This window comes from Stomoxys calcitrans, chromosome 4 (assembly GCF_963082655.1).
Source record: "Stomoxys calcitrans chromosome 4, idStoCalc2.1, whole genome shotgun sequence".
NCBI lineage: Eukaryota > Metazoa > Arthropoda > Insecta > Diptera > Muscidae > Stomoxys > Stomoxys calcitrans.
This window is the reverse complement of record NC_081555.1, coordinates 110830802-110856696: the sequence shown is the minus strand read 5'-3', so window position 1 is coordinate 110856696 and position 25895 is coordinate 110830802.

Here is a 25895-nt window from a genome sequence, read left to right as displayed (position 1 = left end):
CTCTAAACTGGAAGAACGGTCTATATGACAGATATATCTAAGTATGGCTCGATCTGAATAGTATCCCGGTCCCGGATGACGGGAGGCTCAAAACAACTCAATTTCAGCGAAATCGGACAATAAATGCGGCTTTTATGGGCTAGAGACCCTAAATCGACAGATCGGTCTATATAATAGCTATATCGAAACATATTTCGATCTAGATCATATTTGGGTCGGATGTTAGGAGTTTTAATACAACTAATTGTTTAAAATTTCTGCGAAATCGGATAAGAAATGCGCCTTTTACTGTTTTTATAGCATATGTCGGCTGAATATCCTATATGGCAGCAAAATCCAAGTATGATCCGATGTGGACCATTTCCGATCCGTACAACGGTAGGCCTAGTCCACCTCACTATACTAAATTTCAGCGAAACCGGGTAATAAATGAGGTTTTTATACGCTTAAGTCTCTAAGTCGGCATATCGGGCTTTATGATAAAATATGGTCGAATCTGGACCATATACTGGTAGCATTTTCCATGGAATTTGGTAATAGTTTGCTATTGTGCCGTTACATCACCCGAACAAAAAATCCTTTATTCATGCATTTGGATCGGTTATGGGCCAAATATATTCTACGTTTCCATTAAGCTATTAAAGTCTCGAAGAACAATTTTAATCTCTATGTTGTTATAAAGAGTGATTTTTTTGAGGTTATGATTTTCATGCATTAGTATTTGACAGATCACGTGGGATTTCAGACATGGTGTCAAAGAGAAAGATGCTCAGTATGCTTTGACATTTCATCATGAATAGACTTACTAACGAGCAACGCTTGCAAATCATTGAATTTTATTACCAAAATCAGTGTTCGGTTCGAAATGTGTTCAAATTTTGACAAATTTTGTTCAGCGATGAGGCTCATTTCTAGTTGAATGGCTACGTAAATAAGCAAAATTGCCGCATTTGGAGTGAAGAGCAACCAGAAGCCGTTCAAGAACTGCCCATGCATCCCGAAAAATGCACTGTTTGGTGTGGTTTGTACGCTGGTGGAATCATTGGACCGTATTTTTTCAAAGATGCTGTTGGACGCAACGTTACGGTGAATGAACACATTTCGAACCGAACACTGATTTTGGTAATAAAATTCAATGATTTGCAAGCGTTGCTCGTTAGTAAGTCTATTCATGATGAAATGTCAAAGCATACTGAGCATCTTTCTCTTTGACACCATGTCTGAAATCCCACGTGATCTGTCAAATACTAATGCATGAAAATCCTAACCTCAAAAAAATCACCCTTTATAAGTCTTGCGCTTTATCCGATTTTTCATATCTTCCTTATTGTTTTCATAGCCTCTACCATAGGATGGGGGTCAGAGAACTGCAAGCGGTGGTATTTTTCTGATTTGCGGTATACTCCTAAAAATGCGGTGTTAGTATCTTTCGCCACACGAATAAATGCGTTGTTATCAAGTGCACATTTATATCGTTTGAATAACCAAACATTCATTTTCATATTCATGGCGGAGTTATGAGTGAATATAGCCGTAGAGTGGAAACTCGACACAACATAAAAGCCCATTAATTTTAATAAAAATATATTTTAATGTTGCTAGTATTTAGTTGCAAATTGCAAATTTTGCCCATGAACATTCCACTAGGGAACAGGGGCAAACTTCTCACATATCAATGAGTGCAGTCCGATTCAAGATTAAGCTCAATGATAAGGGGCCTCCTTTTTATAGCCGAGTCCGAACGGCGTGCCGCAGTGCGACACCTCTTTGAAGAGACGTTTTACATGGCATAGTACCTCACAAATGTTGCCAGCATTAGGAGGGGAAACCACCACTAAAATTTTTTTCTGATGGTCTCGCGCCGGGATTCGAACCCTGGTGTTCAGCGTCATAGGCGGACATGCAAACCTATGCGCTACGGTGGCCTCCAAGTATTTAGTTACATTCCTGAAAACTAATTTTCATGTCTTTATTACGATTTGCTTCCAAACATTTTTTTGTGTTAAAAACAAAAGTGGCGGTGTTTGCGTTGTTTTTGCAAACACTCATAATACCACCACATCTTCAAGAGACACATAAGCATTTGCGTTGGTATACATCACAGATATATATCACCACCACCAAGTATTTTTGCGGTGCATCTCAAATGCGATGCAGATCTCTGATGTCGATATACTATTTCAATGAAAATATTAGCCTTAAACTCCATATAGTATATATACTCATATTCTTCATCGTCATGATATTTTAAGTCGATCTAGCCCCGTTCGTCCGGCCGTCCATTCGTCTGTCTGTTGAAAGCACCCTAACTTTCGAAGGAGTAAAGCTAGGCGCTTGAAGTTTTGCACAATAACTTCTTATTAGTAGGTCGGTCGGCATAGTAAATGGGCCAAATCGGTCCATGTTTTGATATAGCTCCAATGTAAACCGACCTCAAGATTTGACTTCTTGAGCTTCTAAAGGGCGCAATTCTTGTCCAAGGAAGTTGAAATTTAGCTAGTTGTACTTTGTTATGAATCCGTAATCTTATGTTGCCCGTGAAAACGCGGAAGGTCGTACTAATCCGCTCTCTACTTTCCCTCTGTAACCGCCTCGTATTGACCAGATCTGATTTCCCCCGTATGAGGATTTTCGTTGTCCTTCTGTAGACGCCTTTCTCTCCCAGCTTCGAGCAATCTGTGTAAGAGTTACCAGGTGGCATTTGCGCTGGGGTTTCCTTCGCTCATTTCTGCAACCTTGTCACATAAACGAACCCTAATGGCGTCCCAACTATTCAATCAGAAACCTTTGCTGTTCCATACCATTCCACTATGGTCACATTGATTATCCGACGTGCTCTTGTCTTCAGTCCCTTACACAACCGTCTTGAGTCTATTAGTAGCGAGCAGTGTTGTCAATCAATAAAATTATTTCCTTTCGAAATTTAAGAAAAATCCTACCGAACCAGACCAAAATCTACCAAATGTTCTACAAGCCAAAAATTTGTTATGTGTGTATTTTTAGCAACCGCTGAACAGTTGGCCATCTTGTCATTCGATTTGGAACACGTCAAATTACATTATACAGCGGTCAAAAAAAGTATTCATCATTCAATGTTTTTTTTTTTAATAAGTCTACAAAAGACAATTGGAATAAAAACATATTAAACTAATGATGCAGTAGTGCTTGTGTGATATATATGTACACAATTTCATTGTTTTTAAAGAAAAAAATAGTATTTATTGGAACAAAAAGGGCCATTTTACAGCTGAACACAAAAAATTAAACAAAAAAAGTATTCATCATTGCAAAAAAACAAAAAAATAAATAACATAATTTAAAAAAATTAATACTTTGTTATTCGACCACCGCGTCTTATAACTTCTTTTAAACGGTTTGACATGGATTGGACTAATTTAGCGGTTATATTTTGGTCTATATTAGTCCATTCCTCCATTATCACCTGTTGCATTTGACTCTTGCTCGAAAAATTGCGCGTTCTCAATTTGCGTTCGAGATGTTCCCAAAGATGTTCAATTGGGTTCAAGTCGGGACTTTGAGGAGGAGTTTTAATGACTTTGGGGTAGTTATACAGCATCCACATCTTGGTATTTAAAGCAGAATGTTTGGGGTCATTATCTTGATAATATTGAAAGTTATTACCAAGCCCAAGTTTTACAGCACTATCTTTTAAATTCCTCTTTAAAATGTCAATGTAATACTTATGATCCATTACTCCATTAATAATTTCAAGATTTCCCGCTCCTGAAGCCGCCATACACCCCCAAACCATTAAACCACCTCCACCATGTTTTACAGTAGCAACTGTGTTTCGTTCTTCAAGCTCTGTATTTGGTTTTCTGTACACTATGACCTTTCCATCGCACCCAAAAAGATTAAACTTGCTCTCGTCTGCAAAAATGACTGTTTTCCAAAATGATTCGGGCTGTTTTACATACATTTTTGCGAAGTTTAGCCTTTTCACTCGGTTTATTTTATTTATAAAGGGCTTCTTACGTGCAGTTCTTCCTCTGTAACTATGCCTTTTGAGTGTATTTCGAATTGTTTTTGTAGTAACTTCCTTCCCTAAATATTCCATAGTGTTTTTACGAAGAATGGTCGCATTTGTCTTCGGAGTTTTCTGAACTTGCCGCACTAGCCAACGCACATCTCCAACTGAAAGTGCTTTTGGTCGACCAGATCTTGGTTTATTGTCAACAGTTTTCGTTTCTGTCCACTTTCTGATGATGGATTGTATAGTAGATCGTGGTCTATTTAATATTTCACTGATAGTTTTTTGAGTTAAACCATTCCTGTGGTGTTTTATTATCAAAACTTTTACCTCATCAGAAACCTCGTTTTGCTTACGACCCATTTTGACAAAAACTATATTTTCAATGAAATTAAATATTTGCTGTCAAGGGCAAAGCCTCCTTTACTAAATAAAACAGAAAAGGGGGATTCCCAAATAATATTTGAATTTGACTTTGATGATAGCACATTAATGATGAATACTTTTTTTGTTCTGTTTTTGGTGTTATTATATAAAATTGCATTTTTTGCGCTAATTAAATTTATTTTTTGAATTTATTTTAAAACATATTACGAAAAATAAACTATTGCATAAAACTGCATTATTTGTTTACTTTAAATTTTCTTCAATTACCCAAAATAAGTGAATTTATTATCAATTTTGCTAATGATGAATACTTTTTTTGACCGCTGTATATACTTTCAACTCTGCAAAGTACTAGATCGTCGTTATTCATAGAGGATAAAGACATACCCGTCCCCACTAACGCCCATCATACTATCGATGCACATGTCATAATTGGCCTTACCACAGTTTCATAGATCCATTGGACCAACTTTCGAGATTATGGCTCTTCTGCATGGTGACCAACATCTATGAGCATACATCGTACACTTCAAAATGTTGCGGTTCCAGTTCAGTTTATTGTGCAACAACAATCCCAGGTTTTTAATCTTAACCGATATTGGGATCTTTCTATATAACAGGCGTTAGTTTTTTAATTGACCTATCTTCGTCTTCGTAGTGAATAGGCAGATCATTGTCATTTAAGGGTTAACTTTGAAAACCGTCATTCTGTGGGACTTTATGGGAAAAAAAAACTCGCAATTACTAATGTATTTACTAAATCTAATTAAGAAACAGTAACAGCAGCACTATTACATCAATGAGGCGACGATGAAGGATATACATATCCTGCAAACATTTTTCAAACTTTGGAAGAGCGTTCGTCCCCGCGACGAATAAAACAATCTTCTGGAAGATTTTTACGTAGTTATTCTTCTGCATGAGCCTCGAAACACTCTTCTGGGATATCATTGGGGTAACCGTTGCGTGTGTGAAAGTTTTAGCAACACTTCTCGATGATTCTCTTCAATTCATTGCGTTTATGAGTCGCGTATGAGTCGCGAAACAATCTTCAGGGATATCATTGGAAAATCCTTTGTGTGTGCGGAAGTTTTAGCAACTGTACGTTACGATGCGTTATAATCGTCCGTATGACTCGTGAAACACTCTTCTAGGTTATCACTAGACAATCTATTACATGTGTGGAAGCTTTAGCAACGCTTTGCTACGATTCTCTTGCAACCCATTCCGTTATGATCTTCCGTATGACTCGTGATACACCCTTCTAGGTTATCATTGGGCAAACCGTTTCGTGTGGGAAAGACTTAGCAACTCTTCATGACAATTATCACGCAATCCATTGCGTTATAATCGTCCAGAAGATTTGTTTATAAATCTCCTGAGTTAACTTTTCGCGATTGCTTGTATTTTCAAGCCTATGCTATTAGGACTTGTATTGAATTATGTTATTCGACGTTTTATTTTGAGTGGGCAACTTCCACAACACCAAACAGAATTATCACTTGGCTTATATGACGATTGGTACTTATATGACGAATATAACAAGTAATAAAAACATTGTTTTTTGGATGAACAACTAATCTTGATATTCGTTTTAAGATCTTTTAAGCGAATAGTTAATATTTATTCCAAAACACTTATTTGTTACTTGTCCAGGCTAGAAATGCGCAATTCTCCTGGAAGAGTATCTTGTTTTTTTCCAAAACACGTATTTGTAACTCGCCCACATGATTCTTGTGCGATTCTTTAATCTTCGAAGACTCTTCTGACTTACTCTTTAGTAACTCATATGGATGATTCGCGGAACACTCTTACAGAAGATTCGTCTTGATGACACAAACCCTCACGACGGGCGAACCGTCTCAACCCTTAGACGAGCTCGTCCGCGATCGTAACCTTCTTCTAGAAGATTCGCGGAAGATAGTTTGGCGATCAAAAATGTTTGTAGGGGAGTCAGCTATGACTAGATACGAGCTAAAACAATTACAACATTATGACCATTTTCAATTTTTCCGATTTTTTGTGGAGTGTGTCATACATATAGCAATGAGTAAGTATAGAGCACACACAGTGCCTACATTTCAAATGATAAATCATTCTTACATTTCGTCTGTCACCCAAGGTAGGTTGTCTGCATTTCCATCGGCTAGCAAGGATTAATACAGACACAGTATGCCACACAGAAAAACTTTCACTATGACTATTCTGCATATATTATCTGCTAAAACTGAAGCAATCAATAGCCTCGTTATCCTTTCAAAAATTCATTTTTCTGATGTATAATTTTTCCCTCGTTAATTTATGGTCAAATCTTTTTTCATTCTCTTTATGGACATTGGAAAAAATGGTCCTCACATGTTCTATTAATTATTAATTGCTTTTCGTCTTCTTATTCATTTCACTGTGCTTCTGTGTCAAGGAGTTTTATGAAAAATGTATAAGCTGTAACTACGCTTACTACAACCTTAACTATAGGCAACAACGCAAACATGATACAAGCCATATATACCGGTGACATTAGAAACAGAAACTTAAATAACACTACCACCACTGCCAACATCACTTGTTTTGTAAGACAGGTAAATCTTGATGGCCTGTTTTCAACTTAAATACTTCACATAGAAGTTGCTACACTTCCTTGTGTATCGCACAGCAAGTGTTGCCAACTTTTGGGGAATAACATTGTTTTAGACTTTAGATGCCTAAGTATCTCCACAAGCCATCGTGAGTCTTTAATCGCCTTGCTGTTTTAGATGCAGATTGCTCAACGGGAAGATTCCTCAGTCTACTCGCCTCTATCTCAGCAAAAAACTTAATGAATTTTCAGGAGCTTGGAAGTTCAAGCCACACAGCGCTACCGGCCTTATTCACTGACGAAATTATAAGGCAATATCCCACATGAATGCGCTTCCACTATGTATGCAATTCAGCGCATGGCGAAGCACAAAATGGAAAATAGGAAATCATTAGCACTTTCCTTTTTGCTTCAAATCATTACATGTTCCGTCATTCGTTTAAGATCGTGCCAAAACACAACAAAAAGGCTTCCATACAGTAGTGCAACTACGTATGCGGATAAGGAAGCACCCGCTTACGCTAGAGAACCGAAAATGCTCTAGTTTCGGCACAAAAAGGTTTTGTATCGGAATACTCCATTGCGTTTGAGTTATTATATAATACCCTTACACAATTACAAAAAGTAGCGCTGAATTCAGCGCAAGAAACATTTGCACACAGAATTGTTAGTACTTCCAATTTTATGAAACTTTTTTGCTGGGATAGCATAAGCATGGTGTCATAGTTCCGTATATAGGACTAATGAGTTGCGTTTCCAACATTGTTTAAAGCTCCCATGATGCCGACGCAAGCCAACTTAGCAGATATTTCGCCGGTAACTTACATCTCCGATTTAAGAGCAACAGTTCCGCGTTCTTTTGGTTAGTCCTCAGTCTACTTGTCGTGGCCTATCTTAACAGCCTCTTTAGTGACTTTTCCACGAACTCGCTGATCATCGACCGAAACCTGTCTCGACATAGGCCGCTTATGCGTTTAGTTTTGTGCCATACCTTTTGAGTTCCGATATAGCAAATTTGACCATGAGAATTTACTTCTGTCATATTAATAAGTTCTGTCCGATACAACCTCCTTTTTATTGCCGAGTCCGAACGGCTTGCCGCAGAGCAAAACCTTTTAGTAAAAAAGCTTACACGCCTGATTACCGAAGGTAAATACGCCACAAGTGAAACCAGCACTTGGATGGGATAATAATTGCCGAAAAATTTTCTGATGTTCTCGCCGGCGTCAAAGGCGGACATCATAGCATCTGAGCTACGATGGGCCCAACTTCTAATATAAATTCGTTTATCACTGAGGAATAGGATTTCGACCATTTTAGAATTTTAAGCTACCATCACACTATATGTTCTTGTCTTACAATAGTTCCAACACTAATAAGCGGGACCAAGCCCTGCAGAGTTCTTGAATACTAACCACCTAATAACACTTGATAGTGGTAACACCGCTACCTTTGTTAATGGGATTAAGGAGGAGGTTTGGAAAATGTAATCGATGAGGTTTAAGATTGGAGAGTATACATGGACTACTCCTTCTCGGAGTACTACATTAAGTTTAGAATAACATTAAGTTTAGAATAACATTAAGTTTAGAATAACATTAAGTTTAGAATAGCATGGCTAGCGCCGAATCCGAGAATTCGAAATATTGAGAAAGATGTCCGCGGACTTTATAATAGAGCACGTTGAAAAATACGGAAGTTTATTGTGAAGTATTACAAACGGCTCAAGGAATACAATAAGAATATCAGAGCGACAAAACGTGCCTCCTGGAAGCTTTTCTGTTAACAGGTTGATAGAGTTAATGACGCCCCCAAGATGAAAATTTTTCTCTCAAAAACCCATGTCCAAACTTGAACGTAAGTCACAAACAGGACGAACGTTCACGAACAGTCTTAAAGTGTAAGAAGGGTATTAACGCCTTAAGGGTGGGATAATCCGCAAAGTTTGGGTGCCGGTCCAAAGCGGAGTAAGGGGGAGTGAAAGAGCAGACGATTTGGCAGTGAAGGCCAGAGGATTGCCATTCTTGAAGGCCAGAGGATCAGTAAACTTGGTTATCTCGAAGAATTTCGGGTCGATGCAGTTCGAGTAAAGGGCGCGGGAATAGCGAAACGATCGGTAGGATGACGAAGATCTTATGGGGATATCGGGATCGTGAGAAGACGAGGCTATTACTGAAAGGTAAGAAGGAGCTTCGTATAGCTTTCGATATCATAACGGGACACATACGACTATGAGCTCATTAATGCAAAATCGGTGCGACAAGTGATAGCATGTATAGAACATATGGGGAAGGTGATGAGACGGTGAAGCATTTCCCATGTCATTGGCCGGCTTTCGCGGCTAACAGCAACTGTTCTTAGGTGGGGACACAATACAAGACATGAACCAACCTAGGGCCGTGGTACAGAAAACAATTGAGGAGTTGTGTAAGTAGCACGGAATTCCTTACTTAATTTTCTTTATCGAGCTGATTACTGGCTTAGGAGTATGTCCATTACTGGCTTAGGTGTGGCATGGCGCGGATTAATATCCGCACTCTCATTAACACCTAACCTAAACTAAACATTTCAAGGTGCTACAGCCGCATTTTTATATCCACCACCGTAGGATAGGGGGTATATTCATTTAGTCATCCCGGTTGCAACACATCGAGATATCGTTTTCCGACCCCACAATGTATATAAATTTCAGATCGTCGTAAAACTCTAAGACGATTTAACGATGTCCGTGTGTCTGTCCGCCCGTCTGTTGTAATCACTTCACAGCCTTCAAAAATTAAGACATTGAGCTAAAATTTGGCACAGACACGTCTTTTTGATGCACGCTGGCAAAGTTCTTGAACGGGTCATATTTGGATATAGCTGCTATTTAGACCGATCTACCGATAAAGGGTCTAATGCCCATAAAAGTTTAATTTATTACCCGATTTCGCTGAAATTTAAAGCAGGGGGTTATTTTAATCCTCCCGAGATCTGACAGAATTATGGTTCAGATGGGACCTTATTTAGATTTAGCTGCCAAATAAACCGATCGAATATAAAGGATCTGAAGCTCATAAAAGCAAAATTTTTTGAATTTGAATTTGTAAGTAGTTTTAGGCCTACCAACATAGGACCCAAATATGGTTCAAATCGGACTATATTTATTGTAGATATAGCTGTCATATAGACCGATCTCCAGATAAACGGCCTGAAGCCAATAAAAGCTTTATTTATTATCTGATTTCGTTGAAATTTGAAATGTTGAGTTATTTTGAGGCTTCCAACATAGATCTTACACATGGTTCAGATCGGGCTATATTTAGATATAGCTGTCATATAGACCGATCTGCCGATAAAGGGGCTGAAGCACATAAAAGCTTTATTTTTTAACTGCTGAAATTTGAAACAGTGATTAGTTTTAGGCCTCCCAATATCCGACATTAATTTGGATCAGATCGGACTATATTTAGATATAGCTGCCATGTAGACCGATCTTCAGATAAAGGGCCTGAAGCCCTTAAAAGCTTTATTTACTACCCGATTTCGCTGAAATTTGCAACAGAGATTAGGTTTAGGCCGCCAAACATCCGACCTTAATATGGATCAAGTGGGATTATGTTTAGATATAGCTGCCATATAGACCGATCTGCCGATAAAGGGTCTGAAGCCCATAAAAGCTTCATTTTTTACCCGATTTAAATCAGTGGGTTGTTTTGAGCCTTCTGATATCCGATCTTAATATGGTTGAGGTTGGACTATATTTAGATATAACTTCAATATAGTCCGATCTACAGATAAAGGGTATGAAGCCCATAAAAGCTATAGTTTTTATACGATTTCGCTGAAATTTGAAACAGTAAGTAGTTTTGGGCCACCCGCCATCTGACCCAAATATGGCAAAGATCGGAGTATATTTGGATATAGCTGTCATATAGACCGATATGCCGATTAAGGGTTTTAAGTTCATAAAAGCTTTATTTATTACCCGATTTTGTTGAAATTTGGAATACAAAATTCAATAGTGACTTATATTTTAGACCACGCATATCCCTACCGAATTTGGGGGCATAAGTTTTTTAATTTTCACCGGATTTTGACGAAAGAGGTTTACATATATACCCGAGGTGGTGGGTATCAAAAGTTCGGCCCGGCCGAACTTAATGTCTTTTAATTTGTTCAAGTTTGTTTACTCAGAACTGAGTTTGCTACAAAACCGCCACAAAAATGAAAAAATTGCTTAAATGGCAACACTGCCTACCCACACACTGTCTCAGTGATATTGTAATGAAAAGCAACTTCTTGTTAGCGATTCTCTAGGTGTTTGTCTTTTGTCGCTTTTTGTTGTTGTTGTTTTCTTTAATTTCTGCCACTGTTGATACTCTACTTAATACAAGTTTTTGTGTCTATTTCTTACTTTCCTTACGTATCGCGTCATTAGGACTTAACCTAGTTTAGTAACGAGCTGCAAAAGAATAAAGTTGACATTATCATCATTTATACAAAAGGAGGATATGGAAGCGAAGAGCATTCATCTCTCCTTCTTTCACCAAATCAGAGATTCCAGTATCTTGCGTTTTGTTTCCATTCACTTTTCGATGTCCTGTGTGTGCATAAAAAATTCTGGGCAAAGGGAAAAAGTTTTTGATTTCTTGACTAAGAGAGCGAGAGACGAACAACCAACTTATGCACAATCTCAACACACACTTAAAACTTACACACGCACACACACTGAGACACACACACCCATACAAAAAAGGAATCAAGAATCAGTGCCCTATGTATGTGTTCAAAGGATTTTCCTCATTTCAAATGTGCACTTAGTTTTTGTATTTCTTCATCGAAGGAGGAGACGCTGACAAAGAGCAATCTTAACACTTGTGTCAGTAACACTATTATGGTACAGTGTCTCCCTTTCTCTCTACTATGGCAATTGCCGTATGTGTTTGTAAAGAAAACTGGATCAAAGACGTTAGACGATTGGTAATGACAACTATTTTCAAGGAAATTATTCCACACAGACATCTTAAACACTTCGTTGAAGGTTATTTGAGATGTTATGATTTTGTGAGTGTATGTGGTTGTTTTTTTTTTCATGCGATACACTTAAGTGATGATTGATTACTTTTGTAGAGCAATTAGAGCTGAAAATGCCATTTGTTCCACATTTAAACATTTGTTATTATTTTCAATGCAGATGTTTGAAGTACGAAATGAATGAAAATTTGATACTTAAGCCTTAATGAAGATAAATTCAATTTAAAAACTTGTCATTATACCAAACAGTATAATGCATGGGTCTAATAAAACCGAGGGTATTAAATTGGAATGTAGTTCTAGACTAGACTGGAATGTGCGGACCCTATGTAGAAGAGGTGCATGCAGTAAGCGCCCTGACGGATATACTGGAAAAGTGCAGGGTGAATACTACCACCAGGCGTCAAAGGCGTCGAATTTTGCGAGTTGTTATGTTCAGGGGAGGCCACCTTAAAAAAAAGAATAAAAACTGGTTTCAATCGCGAAATTAATTGATACAAATAATTTTTTAATTGAAATTGCTTCAATCATGAAAATGATAATATCAATCACCGTTTTTGAAAAAGTAATCGAAAAAATAAGTAAAAAGGGATTAAATCCGGCCGGGCCGGTCTTTGGATACCCACCACCTCAGATATATTTATATAAAACTTTTCGTCATAATACTGTGAAAAATCAATTAATGATCTCATAGCAGCTATATCTTAATAGGGTCCAATCTCCACCATTTGCAAGAAGACTATGTAAGGGTCTAAATTAACTCATTGCACCACTCATTGCACATTCATCGGTGCACCTAAGGACTTAAATCGGGAGATCGGTATATATATGACGACTATATCCAAATATTGGCTGATCTGAACCCTATAGAATTCGAATATCGAGGTGCTTAAGACAGCCCATTGTGTCCAATTTCCGCAAAATCGAGTAATAACGTGCTTTTATTGTCCCAAGGACTTAAATCGGGACATCGATACATATAGCGGCTATATCCAAATGTAGCCCAATCTTGACCATACTCGGTACGAATGTCAAAGGCCCTAACGCAACTCATTGTTTTTAATGTCAGCGAAATTGGTTAATAAACTCACCTTTTATGGGTCTAAAACCTTAAATTGGGAGATCGGTACATGTGACAGCTATATCCAAGTCAGAACCGATTTGGGTCGTACTAAACGTGGATGTGGAGGAGCTTAACACAACTTGGTATACCAAATTTCCGCGAAATCGGATATAAAAAGGCCTTATATGTGTCCAAGACCCTAAATCGAGGGATCGGTCTATATGGCAGTTATATCTTTACCTGAGCTCAACAGAGCTGTATTAAACAAAGATATCGAGAGGCCTAACAGAATACACTGTCTCAAATTTCAGCGTAATTGGATGGTAAATGTTGCTTTAATGAGCTTAAAACCTTAAATCGGCAGATTAGTCTATATGAAGGCTATATAAAGATATAGTCTGATTTATCAATTGTCGAACATGAGCTGGATTTGGACAAAAAAAGAATCTTTGCAAAGTTTTAGCTAAATATCTCTATTTTTATATCCACCAACATAGGATGTGGGTATACTTATCTAGTCATTCCGTTTGTAATACTTTGAAATATTCGTCTGTGACCTCATATTCTTGATTGTCTCTACATTCTGAGTCGATTTAGCCATGTCTGTCGAAATCACGAAAGTGGTCGAACGCGTAAAGCTGGCCGCTTGGAATTTTGCACAGATACTCTGTATTGACGTAGGTCGTTAGTGATAGCAAATGGGCCAATCTGTTCTAATATAGATATAGCTCCCATGTAACCGATTTCCCGATTTGACTTCTTCAGCCCATGAAAATCGCAATTTTTGCACGTAGTGTTATGTTACAACTTCCAACAACTGTCTCAAGTACGGCCCACATCTTGAGCACTTATAAGCCGCACTTTTTGTCCGAAATTTTGCATGTAGTGTTCTGTTACGACTTCCAACGATTGTGCCACGTACGGTCCGAATCGGTCTATAGGCTGATATAGCTCCCATATAAACCGATCTCCTGATTTGACTCCTTGAGTCCTTACAAGCCGCAACTGTACCAAGTACGGTCCAAATCGGTCTATAACCCGATATAGCTCCCATATAAACCGATCTCCCGATTTGACTTCTTGAGTCCCTGGAAGCCCAAGTTTTTGTCCGATTAGGTGAAATTTTTTATATAATGTTTGTTATGACTCCCAACCACTGTGCGAAGTACGGTCCCCTAATCGGTAAAAATGGGTTTCTGTATATGATATACAGATGTGTACCTGGAACATGAATTTGTGATGCGTTGTTTTGGCACAGGTCCTATAAAAAAATTGCCAGCGGGCGTTTTCGAAAGAATTTTGAGTATAGGGTAGGGATAGTATAGGGATTTGTTGTTGTTGTCAAAGCACTGTGTTGGGCAGCCCTTGGCCTATAGAGGACTCCATCGAGTTAATCCGGCACGTAGAACCATTTGCCATGGTATTGCTTTAGATCTGTTGAAATATGGGACATTTGAGCTTTTGAAATCTCCTACACTTTGTATTGTAGGAGACAAAATAGCCTTTTAATTGAAGTTAGCTAAGAACCGTAAATGAAAATTTTCTAAGATTTTATTAAAAACATGAATTAAACATCAATTAAAAATTAATTGAATCAATTAATTTTTTAATACAAGATGGCAAAAATTTCAATCACATCTGTTATTGAAAGCAAAAAATAATATTCAATTATAAAATCATTTAAGTAATTAATTTTTTAATTGAAAAGGATTTTATTTTAAATTAAATTTTTAATTGAAAAATTTTTTGTAATTTTTACCTTTACCGCCTAAGAGCAGAATGCTTGGTTCGAATCCTGCTGAGAACATCCGAAAAATATTCAGCGGTGGTTATCTCATCCTAATGTTGGCAACATTTGTGCATGCCATGGATCTTCTCCTTAAAGAGGTGTCTAAAAAAAGCTTAACTTTAATCGGACTAAGTTTCAATGGCGGAAATCGCTTCTCAGTATTTCAATGAACAATTAAAATAGCCGCATTTTAATGGCACATATCCTCAATTTATGAACCGTACACTCATACTGGAATCGCGCTAACATATCGTCAAAAGTCTTGTTGTAGAACAGCAAAACCGTCGCTGACTTAATCTTGGAGACAACCGGGAGAACTGAGGACTTATCCTCCTTAAAGCATTCAGCATCAGTTTCCCATTCCTCTTTTTCGGGAAAGCGAGTCCTGGAGATCCTATCCCGAATCGTTTTCGATGTCAGATAGCCTGAGACCTGTTCCAGTCCCACAGCAGGAAGAGTTTACTAAGAATGCCAATTCACCTTATCATGCCGAGCTCTCTCATCATGTCGAATTCTTTTAGTATGCTAAATTCTCCCAGCTTATGCACAACCTTGGCGACACAATTCCGAATATTGACCTCGAAAGGTTTCATATCTACCATTGATTTGAAACCTGCCTGCGGTGTAGACCACAGGTCAATTTTTTAACTTCCTGCAACTGCAACTGCAATCCTCATTTGCTGGCAATCGGCTCAGATTTGGATAAAGCTCCAATATAAACCGATTTTGCCCCGAGAAGCCGCTATTTTTACCTGACTGGGCTGCAATTTGGTTTGTAGTGGTCCGTTACGACGTCCAAAAACCGTGCGAAGTACGGTTGAAATATAACCTGATATAGCTCCTATATAACCCGATCTTCCCATTTGGCATTTTGATCCCTTCCAGTCCGTAATTTTAGTCCGATTTTGCTTAAATTTATATGATGTGTTCTGTTAGGATTTTTGTCCGATTTTGCTAAAATTTGCATTCAGTGTTCTGTTACGACTTCCAACAACTATGCCGAGTACGATGGAAATCGGTCTGTAACCTGATATAGCTCCCATATAACCCGATCTCTCTATTTGAAGTCGTGAGCCCTCGCAGTCCATAATTTTTGTCCGATTTGCTTGCAGTTTTGCATGTAGTTTTCCGTTACAATGTACAATAACCGTGCCAAGTACGATTCAAATAGGTCTATAAACTTTATAGCTCCCATATAACACGATCTTTCGATTTGACATTTTGAGCCCATGGAAGCCGCAATTTTTGTTCGATATGTCTAAAATTTTGCATGTAGTGTTCTGTTATAACTTCCAACAACAATTTTTTTAAAATATAAAATTTTTTTCTGATGTTCTCGCCAGGATTCGAACCCAGACGTTCAGCGTCAAGGGCGGACATGCTAACCTCTGCGCTACTGTGGCCTCCGCCTGGCATAGCTACAATACTATTAAAACCGATCTCCCTATTTGACATCTTGAGCCCCTGCAGTCCGTAGTTTTTGTCCGATTTGGATAAAATTTTGCACGTGGTGTTCTGTTACGACTTTCAACAATTGGGGCAAGTACGGTTCAAAGACTTAACCTGATGAAGCTCCCATAGAAACCGATCTCTCGATTATCCTTGTTCGGTTTGCCAGAAAATTGGTACGTGGACTAAAAGGGTCTTCCAACAAATTTTATTTTGTGTCAATTTTGCGCAGAATCCATGGTGGTGGGTTTCAAAGACTCACATGACTGATTTTGCCGAAGTAACAGGCGGCCATTTGCATCGAAGTGCTTCGTCCACGAAGAACTTTCATTGGATGTGGCTCGACTTCGAAGAGCCGTACGGTCAATTTTGTTTTGTTTCGGGCTTATACGCATAGGTCCAACGGTCGATTTTTAGGGACCTTCACGAAATTCAAGAGTCGGGCACGACTGAATTCATTAATCCACTTTTTTACAGTAATAGAGGATGGTGCTTGATCGCCATACAAATTTAGACTTATACTTGTCGTTATAGTCCATGTTGTGAAAAATGGTCTCACGAAAATTTCACAAATGAAGATCGTACTTCAAAACGTTCTGAGTACGATTGTTCTAGAAAATGACATACTTTCCAACTGAAATGTCAGATTGGACCTGGCAGCACTTAGTATTGCCTAGGCCGGAAACTTATATAGCAGCCTTCGTACATCGATAAGAATATTCAGCAGATATCTCCATTCGTTCGAACACTAGCGTGATATCGACAGACTGGCAGACGAACGGACATGGCTAGATCGTCTCAGAATGTCCAGACGATCAAGAATCTTTAAGAAGCGGTTTCACTTCAATATTTTTAGGTGTTACAAATGGAATGATTAGATTAATATACCCAGCATACTATGGTGCTGGGTGACTTAAATTGCAATGACTTAAATTGGACATGACTTAAATTGCAATTAGTAGTAATAGCCTACAGTTTGAATTACTTTTGAAGTTTATGGGGAAATTTTGCTAGCATTTCCAATATCTTTAATTCTCATTTCAAATCAACTACTTTGCTTTGTGGCTTATTCATTTATCTTGATTCGTATACACTAACAATTTCAATAAATAAAACCTTGATTGCATTTCTATGAAAATAAATTTTTGTACATTTATTTTTTATGTTAAATTTCAAAACATTTCATTCGTCTGCATTGCATGATAACACAAGAGAAGATTATGTTGTAGTTTAGACTTCAATCAAATTGGGTTCACTATCACAGAGGATGGTTGTTGCCTATAATCAGTATTTGTGTCTATTCCTACCAAGTATATAAAGTAGTTTCAGCTTCAGCTTATATTTATTTTTGTTTTTATTATTTTGTTCTCTGTTTCTTATTGTTCAACTTTATTGAAAGCAATTTTACTTTTGTTGCCATCACATTGACCACAAACGGTCGTTCCATATGATGGAAACGAAGGAAACGAGGACGCAGGGCCAGACGGCAGATGAGTAGACAGTCGGACAATCATACAGCTTTCTACTATGGCTATAAACAAAAACCAACTCAAGGGCATATCAAAAAATATTCAAATTATTTCTCTGACCAAAAAGTTTCCATTTCAAATTTAATGGAATTATTGTGTTATCCCACAATAGAAGAGATTCCTAAACCAAATGTAGTAAGAGTACCATAGCATCCCATCACCCACCCATCTCTGCATACGAGAGATTGCAATAAAATTTTCCAAATTTAAATGTAGTTTTGTAACTACATACAACAAAACACGCGTAGAGTGGATCCATAGCAATGACTGGAGGGAGAATTAGTTGAATTGGGGGGATTGATGTATAAATTAAACTACCCAAAACCTATTTGCTTATTTATGTGTGAACAAAGAATATTTTGTGTATACAACTTCCTGTAGCAAACTTTACAGACAATGCATATTTTTATTGTTTTTGTATATAATTTTGCCTTTTTACGATTATGGCCATAATTCCTTGCAAGAAGAAACATAAGCAAGTCCATTTTTATGATTTTTCGAGAGCGCTGAATATTCTGATTCAGTTTTATAGTTGTATTATGAGGGTTGTTGAGGCTTAAGAGTACTTGCTAGGAGTTTTATTACAAACAGTTTTAGGTAAGTGTTTAATACCCAAACGACTATGATGATGGCCGCCACAAATGACGAATGGAATTATTTGCTCTGTAAGAAAGCGAAGGATTAAGGCAATGCTTTTCTATAAAAAAAAAATGTTTATGTACTCAGCAGAATAATCATAATTTTCATTAAAAAAGGCCAAACACTAAAACAACTAAATGGACCCTAAATGAACCCGGTAATGAAAAGTTCAAACTGGACATATTAAACAGTTTGTTTAAAGCAGTTGACTTATCCCATTTAAGAAAAGTAATTGATTTTTGATTTGATATTTATTTATGCCTGCACAGCAAGACAATGTCTTATAAATTTCAAAAGAGGGTTATAATTGTGGTAATATGTATGTACAACCATCTTTGGGTTAGCTTAGGTTAGGTTTAATTGGCAGTCTGCCATCAGACTCACTCAGACGAGTTTGTCTATTGTGATACCGTTGAACCATCCAGATCTCTTTAAAGCCCAACAACTTGCGATTGTTCACATCCGCTAAGTCAGAGAGTTTGTCAAAGAAACGAGAGCCTAAAGTGAAACTCATTCTAAATGCCAGTGCGGGACACACACACAGAAGGTGTTCTATAATCTCTTCTTCTTTGACGTCCTCACAGCTTCGGCAAAAGTCGTTACAGGCTACCTTCAGTCTGTCAGCATGTTTTGCGATCAGATAATGACCTGTCATGACGGACACAATGACTAAGATGTCTTTTCTAGCCAGCGACAGCAGATTAGGTCACATCATTTTGGAATGGTCACAGCCCCCCTTTGTTATCATCTATCATTCGTTGGCCTTAGTGGTTGATTCTGAAGACTTAGCTTACATGTCGCTAGGAGCACATCAACCGACTCCAGTTCCCCTCGAATGTGAATGTTCACATCCGCTAAATCAGAGAGGATCACATATGGACCATCAGGACTAGAATCTTATATATAATAAGTAAAAGCGTGCAAAGTTCGGCCGGGCCGAATCTTATGGGAGCTGGTTCGGGCTATAGATCGATTCAGACCATAATAAACACTTATGTTGATGGTCATGAGAGGATTCGTCGCACAAAATTTCAGGCAAATCGGATAATAATTTCGACCTCTAGAGGCTCAAGAAGTCAAGATCCCAGAACGGTTTATATGGCAGCTATATCTGGTTATGAACCGATTTGGACCTTATTTGACATAGTTGTTGAAAGTAAAAATAAAATGCAAAATTTCAGCCAAATCGGATAGTAATTGCGCCCTCTAGAAGCTCAAGAAGTCAAGACCCCAGATCTGTTTGTATGACAGCTATATCAGGTTATGAACCGATTTGAATCATACTTGGCACAGTTGTTGGATATCACAACAAAACACGTCGTGCAAAATTTCATTCCAATCGGATAAGAATTACGCCCTCTAGAGGCTCAAGAAGTCAAGACCCAAGATCGGTTTATATGACAGCTATATCAGGTTATGGGCCGATTTGAACCATACTTGGCACAGTTGTTGGATATCATAACAAAACACGTCGTGCTAATTTCATTCCAATCGGATAAGAATTGCGCACTCTAGAGGCTCAAGAAGTCAAGACCCAAGATCGGTTTATATGACAGCTATATCAGGTTATGGACCGATTTGTACCATACTTGGCACAGTTGTTGGATATAATAACGAAACACGTCGTGCAAAATTTCATTCCAATCGGATAAGAATTGCGCAATCTAGAGGCTCAAGAACTCAAGACCCAAGATCGATTTATATGGCAGCTATATCAAAACATGGACCGATATAGCCCTTTTACAATACCAACCGAACTACACTAATAAGAAGTATTTGTGCAAAATTTCAAGCGGCTAGCTTTACTCCTTCTAAAGTTAGCGTGCTTTCGACAGACGGACGGACGGACACGGCTAGATCAACATAAAATGTCGCGACAATCAAGAATATATATACTTTATGGGGTCTCAGACGAATATTTCGAGTAGTTACAAACATAATGACGAAATTAGTATACCCCCTATCCTATGGTGGAGGGTATAAAAATAAATTTGTATTTGTTTATAGGTTTGTTTGTTTGTGTGTTCCTTATAGACCCAGAAACGGCTGAACCGATTTTCTTGAAATTTTCACAGATGATACATAATGACCCCGTGGTGAAAATAGGGTACTAAATTTTTTGATATCTGAAGGGGGGGTGGACCCTCCCCCTTAAACTAATTTTCCGAAACGCCAGATCTCGGAGATGGGTGGTGCGATTTAAGCGAAATTTTGTGTGCTCTCATATAGTACACCAAAAATAAAAATTTGGTATCCAAATTTCGGGTGGGGTACCTAGGGGGCTGCCCCACCCTAAAACCTACCAAACATATATTTAGACCAATCACGACAATATGGAACTCAAATGAAAGATATTTGCGAGTAGAGTACGAATCTGATATCCAAATGTGGGTTCACATTTCTGGGGGTCCACCCCTTTCCCAAAACACCATCAAGCTGGACTTATTTACTGACCATGGTAATATGGGGCTTAACTAAAAGGTATTTGAGTGCAAAATACGAATCTGATATCCAACTATGGGATCAAGTGTTTGGGGGGCCGCCTCTCCTCAAAAACATCCCCAAAAGGGGACAAATTTACGACCGTAGCAATATGGGGCTCAAATGATAGGTCTTTGGAAGTAAAGAAGAACCCTCACAACACCACCCAAATAGTAAGTATTTGCTGACCATTGCAATATGGGGCTCAAATAAGAGGATTTTTAAAGTGAAACACGAATACTATATATTTTTTCAAGGCCAACTCACTGAGTGGCCGCCCATTCCCCAAAACACACCCCAAGCCGGTCATGTTTGCCGACTATGGAAATATGGGGCTCAAATTAAAGGTATGTGGGAGTAGACCACGTATCTGATATCAACATTAAGGGCCAACTGTCCAGCGGTCGTCCCACCACCAAATAGGACATATTTGCTCACCAAGACAATTTGGGTCTTAAAGAGAGTGGAACTAAGTATTCATAGTTTTTAGGGCCAATACCCTAAACCGGACATATTTGCTGACTTTTTCAACAAGGAGTTTAAATGAGATTAAAAAACGAATTTGATATTCAATTTTGAGGCCAATGGCAATATGGGGTTGAAATAAATGATATATAGATATATGAGAATAGAGCACGTTGCTGATATATTTTCCGGGCTTAGTATTTGGGGGACCACCCCACTCCCCAAAACACCCCTAAATCGGGCATATTTACCGACCATGACAATGTGGGGCTTAAATGAAAGGTATTGGCGGGTAGAGCAAGAATTGATACCCATTTTCGGGACCAATTTTCTGGGGGTCTACCCCTTTCCCAAAATTCCCTACAAACAGCAATTTTTTAGTGACCATCGTAATATGGGGCTCAAATAAAGGTATTTGGGAGTAGAATGCGAATTTGATATCCATATTTAGGACCATGTATTTAGGGCATCACCCCTTTCCCAAAATACCCCCAAAGGGAAAAAGTTTTTCGACCATGTCAATATGTGGCTCAAATGAAAGGTATTTGAGATTAGAAAACGACATTGATAACCTATTTTGGGGCCATGTGTTTGGGGGACGCCTCATCCTGTAAACTCCTCTTAAGCCAATGGCAATATGGGGTTTAAGTAAATGGTATTTGAGAGAAGAGCACGATGCTGATATTTTTTCAGGGCCAAGTATCTGGGGGACCACCTCAACATCATGAGGATATCGGGCTGAAATGAAGTATTTTAAGAATGGAGTACACCTTACATCCAAACTTAAATTCGTAAACCAATAAAGATCATGTGAAATTCAGATAAAGGCACATATTTTGTTAAACTGTTAGTCAAGTTAGCATGGTATTTCACTAAAAGATCTTTAATTGTCCAAAATAAATATTCCAAGGAAACTTTTGTTCCATATAAAGTAAAAGAAGGCGCAGCGGAGCGGGCCCGGGTCAGCTGGTAGGGTAATATATTTCGCTGAATTTTCGAACAGCGAGCTACGTTAGACTCTCGACATGCGTGCTGGGTTTGGCATAGATCGCACTATGTTTCGATACAGCTGCTACCTGTTTATAATTTTTATAATCATACTGACAACTATGTTTTTTATGGACAATATCAAAGCATTGAGATGATGGGATTGCTGATTGATGTCCAAAACGAGCAAACACACACAATTTGCTATTTCATTGAAAATGTTTCTGTTTATGAAACCGTAGATGTGATTTTATGATTTGTTTTTATACATTCCTTATGGCCTGTAATTTGATTATTATTATGGACATAGAAAACTTTTTTTTGTTATGACCTGACATATCACCCTGCAGGATATTAAAAATTGTAATACATGTTGATGTGATTCTTTTTTTTGAAAATTCATTTAAATTGAAAACCAACTTCTCTTTGATGTGCGAGCATTTGTAATGTATATCGTACAGCTGTGACATATGTATGTCTCTGTTTGGGTGTTTTTTTGTTTTTTTTTTTTGCTGTTAAATTTCTTCTTTGTATCATTCGATCTCTCCTTTGTTGGTTAATTGCAAGGAAATTGTTTTTTGGGATTGACGTTGTAAAAAGCGAATAATTTTTTTTTTGGTGTCTGGTTGTCACTCAATCATAACGAAAATTGGTGTTTTAAGGGCAGAGAATTTTTACATGAAACAAGGTTATTATTAAACGCTCCATTATAGGATAGGTGGTATATTCATTCAGGCATTCAGTTTGTAACACCTAAAAATATTCGTCTAAGACTCTATCAAGTTTATATGGATATTATTGATCGTTAGGACATTTAAGACCGATCTAGCCATGTCCGTCCGTCTGTCGAAAGCAAGATAACTTTCGAAGGAGTAAAGATAGGCGTCTGAAATTTTGCATAAATACTTCTTGGTAATGTAGATCGGGCGGCATTCTAATTGGGCCGAATAGGTAAATGTTCAGATACAGCTCTCATATAAACCGATCTCAAAATTATACGTTTTTGATGAGATTTTGCACCTCCAATATATGTATCAAGTATGGTTCTTATCTATTCAAAACCTGACAAACCGTTTTCCCGTACATACTTCTTCAGCCTCTAGAGGGCGTAATTCTCATTCAAGCGTGTAAAAAAAACGGTTAAAAGGCGTTTAGTTCGGCCGGACCGATTTCCCATACACATTTCTTCAGCCTCTAGAGGGCGCAATTCACGGATGTCGAAAACCCTAACATAAGTCACTGTGTCAAATTTTAGTGAAATCGGATTATAAATGCGCCTTTTATGGGGCCAAGACTTTAAATCGAGATATCGGTCTATATGGCAGCTATACCCAAATCTGGACCGCATTGGGCCAAGTTTCAGAAAATGTTGATGCGCCTAACACAACTCACTGTCCAAAATTTCGGCGAAATCAGACAATAAATGTGCTTTTTGTGGCCCCGAAACCTTAAATCGAAAGATCGGTCCATATGGCAGCTATATCCAAATCTGGACCGATCTGTGCTATATTGCAGAAGTTTGTTGATGGGCTTAGCTTAGCTCACAGTCCCAAATTTCGGCGACACCGGACAATAAATGCGCCTTTTATAGCCCCAAAACCTTACATCGGGATATCGGTCTATATGGCAGCTATATCCAAATCTGAACCGATCTGGGCCATATTAAAGAAGGATGTCGAAGGGCCAAACACAATTCACTGTCCCAAATTTCAGCAAAATCTGACAATAAAAATCGAGAGATCGGACCGATCTGGGCCAAATTAAAGAATGGTGTCCAAGGGCCTAACACAACTCACTGTCCCAAATTTCAGCAAAATTGGATAATAAGTGTGGCTTTTATGGGCCTAAGACCCCAAATCGGCGGATCGGTCTATATGGCAGCTATATCCAAATCTGAACCGATATGTGCCAAATTAAAGAAGGATGTCGAAGGTCCTAACACAACTCACTGTCCCAAGTTTTGGCCAAATCGGACAATAAATGCGCCTTTCATTGGCCCAAGATCTTAAATCGAGAGATCGGTCTGTATGGCAGCTATATCCAAGTCTGAACCGATCTGGCCAAATTAAAAAAGGATGTCGAAGGGCCTAACACAACTCACTGTCCCAAATTTCAGCAAAATTCGGTAATAAGTGTGGCTTTTATGGGCTTAAGACCCCAAATCGGCGGATCGGTCTATATGGCAGCTATATCCAAATCTGAACCGATCAGGGCCAAATCGAAGGGCCTAACATAACTCACTGTCCCAAATTTTGGCAAATTTGGACAATAAATGCGCCTTTCATGGGCCCAAGACCCTAAATCGAGAGATCGGTCTATATGACAGCTATATCCAAATCTGAACCGATCTGGGCCAAATTGAAGCAGGATGTCAAAGGCCGTAACACAACGCACTGTCCCAAATTTCAGCAAAATTGGATAATTTTTTGTGCCTAAGACCCTAAATCGGCGGATCGGTCTATATGGCAGCTATATCCAAATCTGGACTGATCTGGGCCAAATTGTAGCAGGATGTGGAAGGGCCTAACACAACTCACTGTCCCAAATTTCAGCGAAATTGGATAATAAATGTGGATTTTATGGCCCTAAGACCCCAAATCGGCTGATCGGTCTATATGGGGGCTATATAAAGATATAGCCCGATATAGCCTATCTTCATACTTAACCTCCTTATGGACAAAAAAAAAAAAAAATCGGTGCAAAATTTCACCTCAATATCTCTATTTTTAAAGACTGTAGCGTGATTTCAACAGATAGACGGACGGGCATGGCTAGATCGTCTTAGATTTTTACGCTGATCAAGAATATATATACTTTATAGGGTCGGAAATGGATATTTCGATCTGTTGCAAACAGAATGACAAAATGAATAAACCCCATCCTTCGGTGGTGGCTTTAAAAACATGGGGATTGCTTGTTATGATCTCCCATTTACAAGAGAAACCGTGCAAAGAACACGACAAATGTGATCCTTGGTGAAGTGTATATAAGATTCGACCCAGCCGAACTTTACACGCTTTTACTTGTATTCATTTAAGCATATTATTAAATTTTAATGACTTCTTGTAAGCCAAGTCAGATATGGTACACACATCATGTTACCAAAAAACAAATAAAATCATTTAATGTAGGAGCATGGAAATTAGAAATATGATGATTTTCCTTTTTTTTCTTGAGTGAAGTGGAAATTCTTCAAAAAACGAATGATGCTTGTCACTAAAAGTGATATGGATTTCAAATTAAATTGTTTATTGCACAAATTGTTGTTCAAAACTGATTTTATAAAATCTTTCGTCTTTATTTGTATTTTATGAAATCTATGGGTTGCCCAAAAAGTAATTGCGGATTTTTCAAATAGTCCGCGTTGAAAAATTTGTTCACAGCTTGTGACTCTGTAATTGCATTCTTTCTTCTGTCAGTTATCAGCTGTTACTTTTAGCTTGCTTTAGAAAAAAAGTGTAAAAAAGTATATTTGATTAAAGTTCATTCTAAGTTTTATTAAAAATGCATTTACTTTCTTTTAA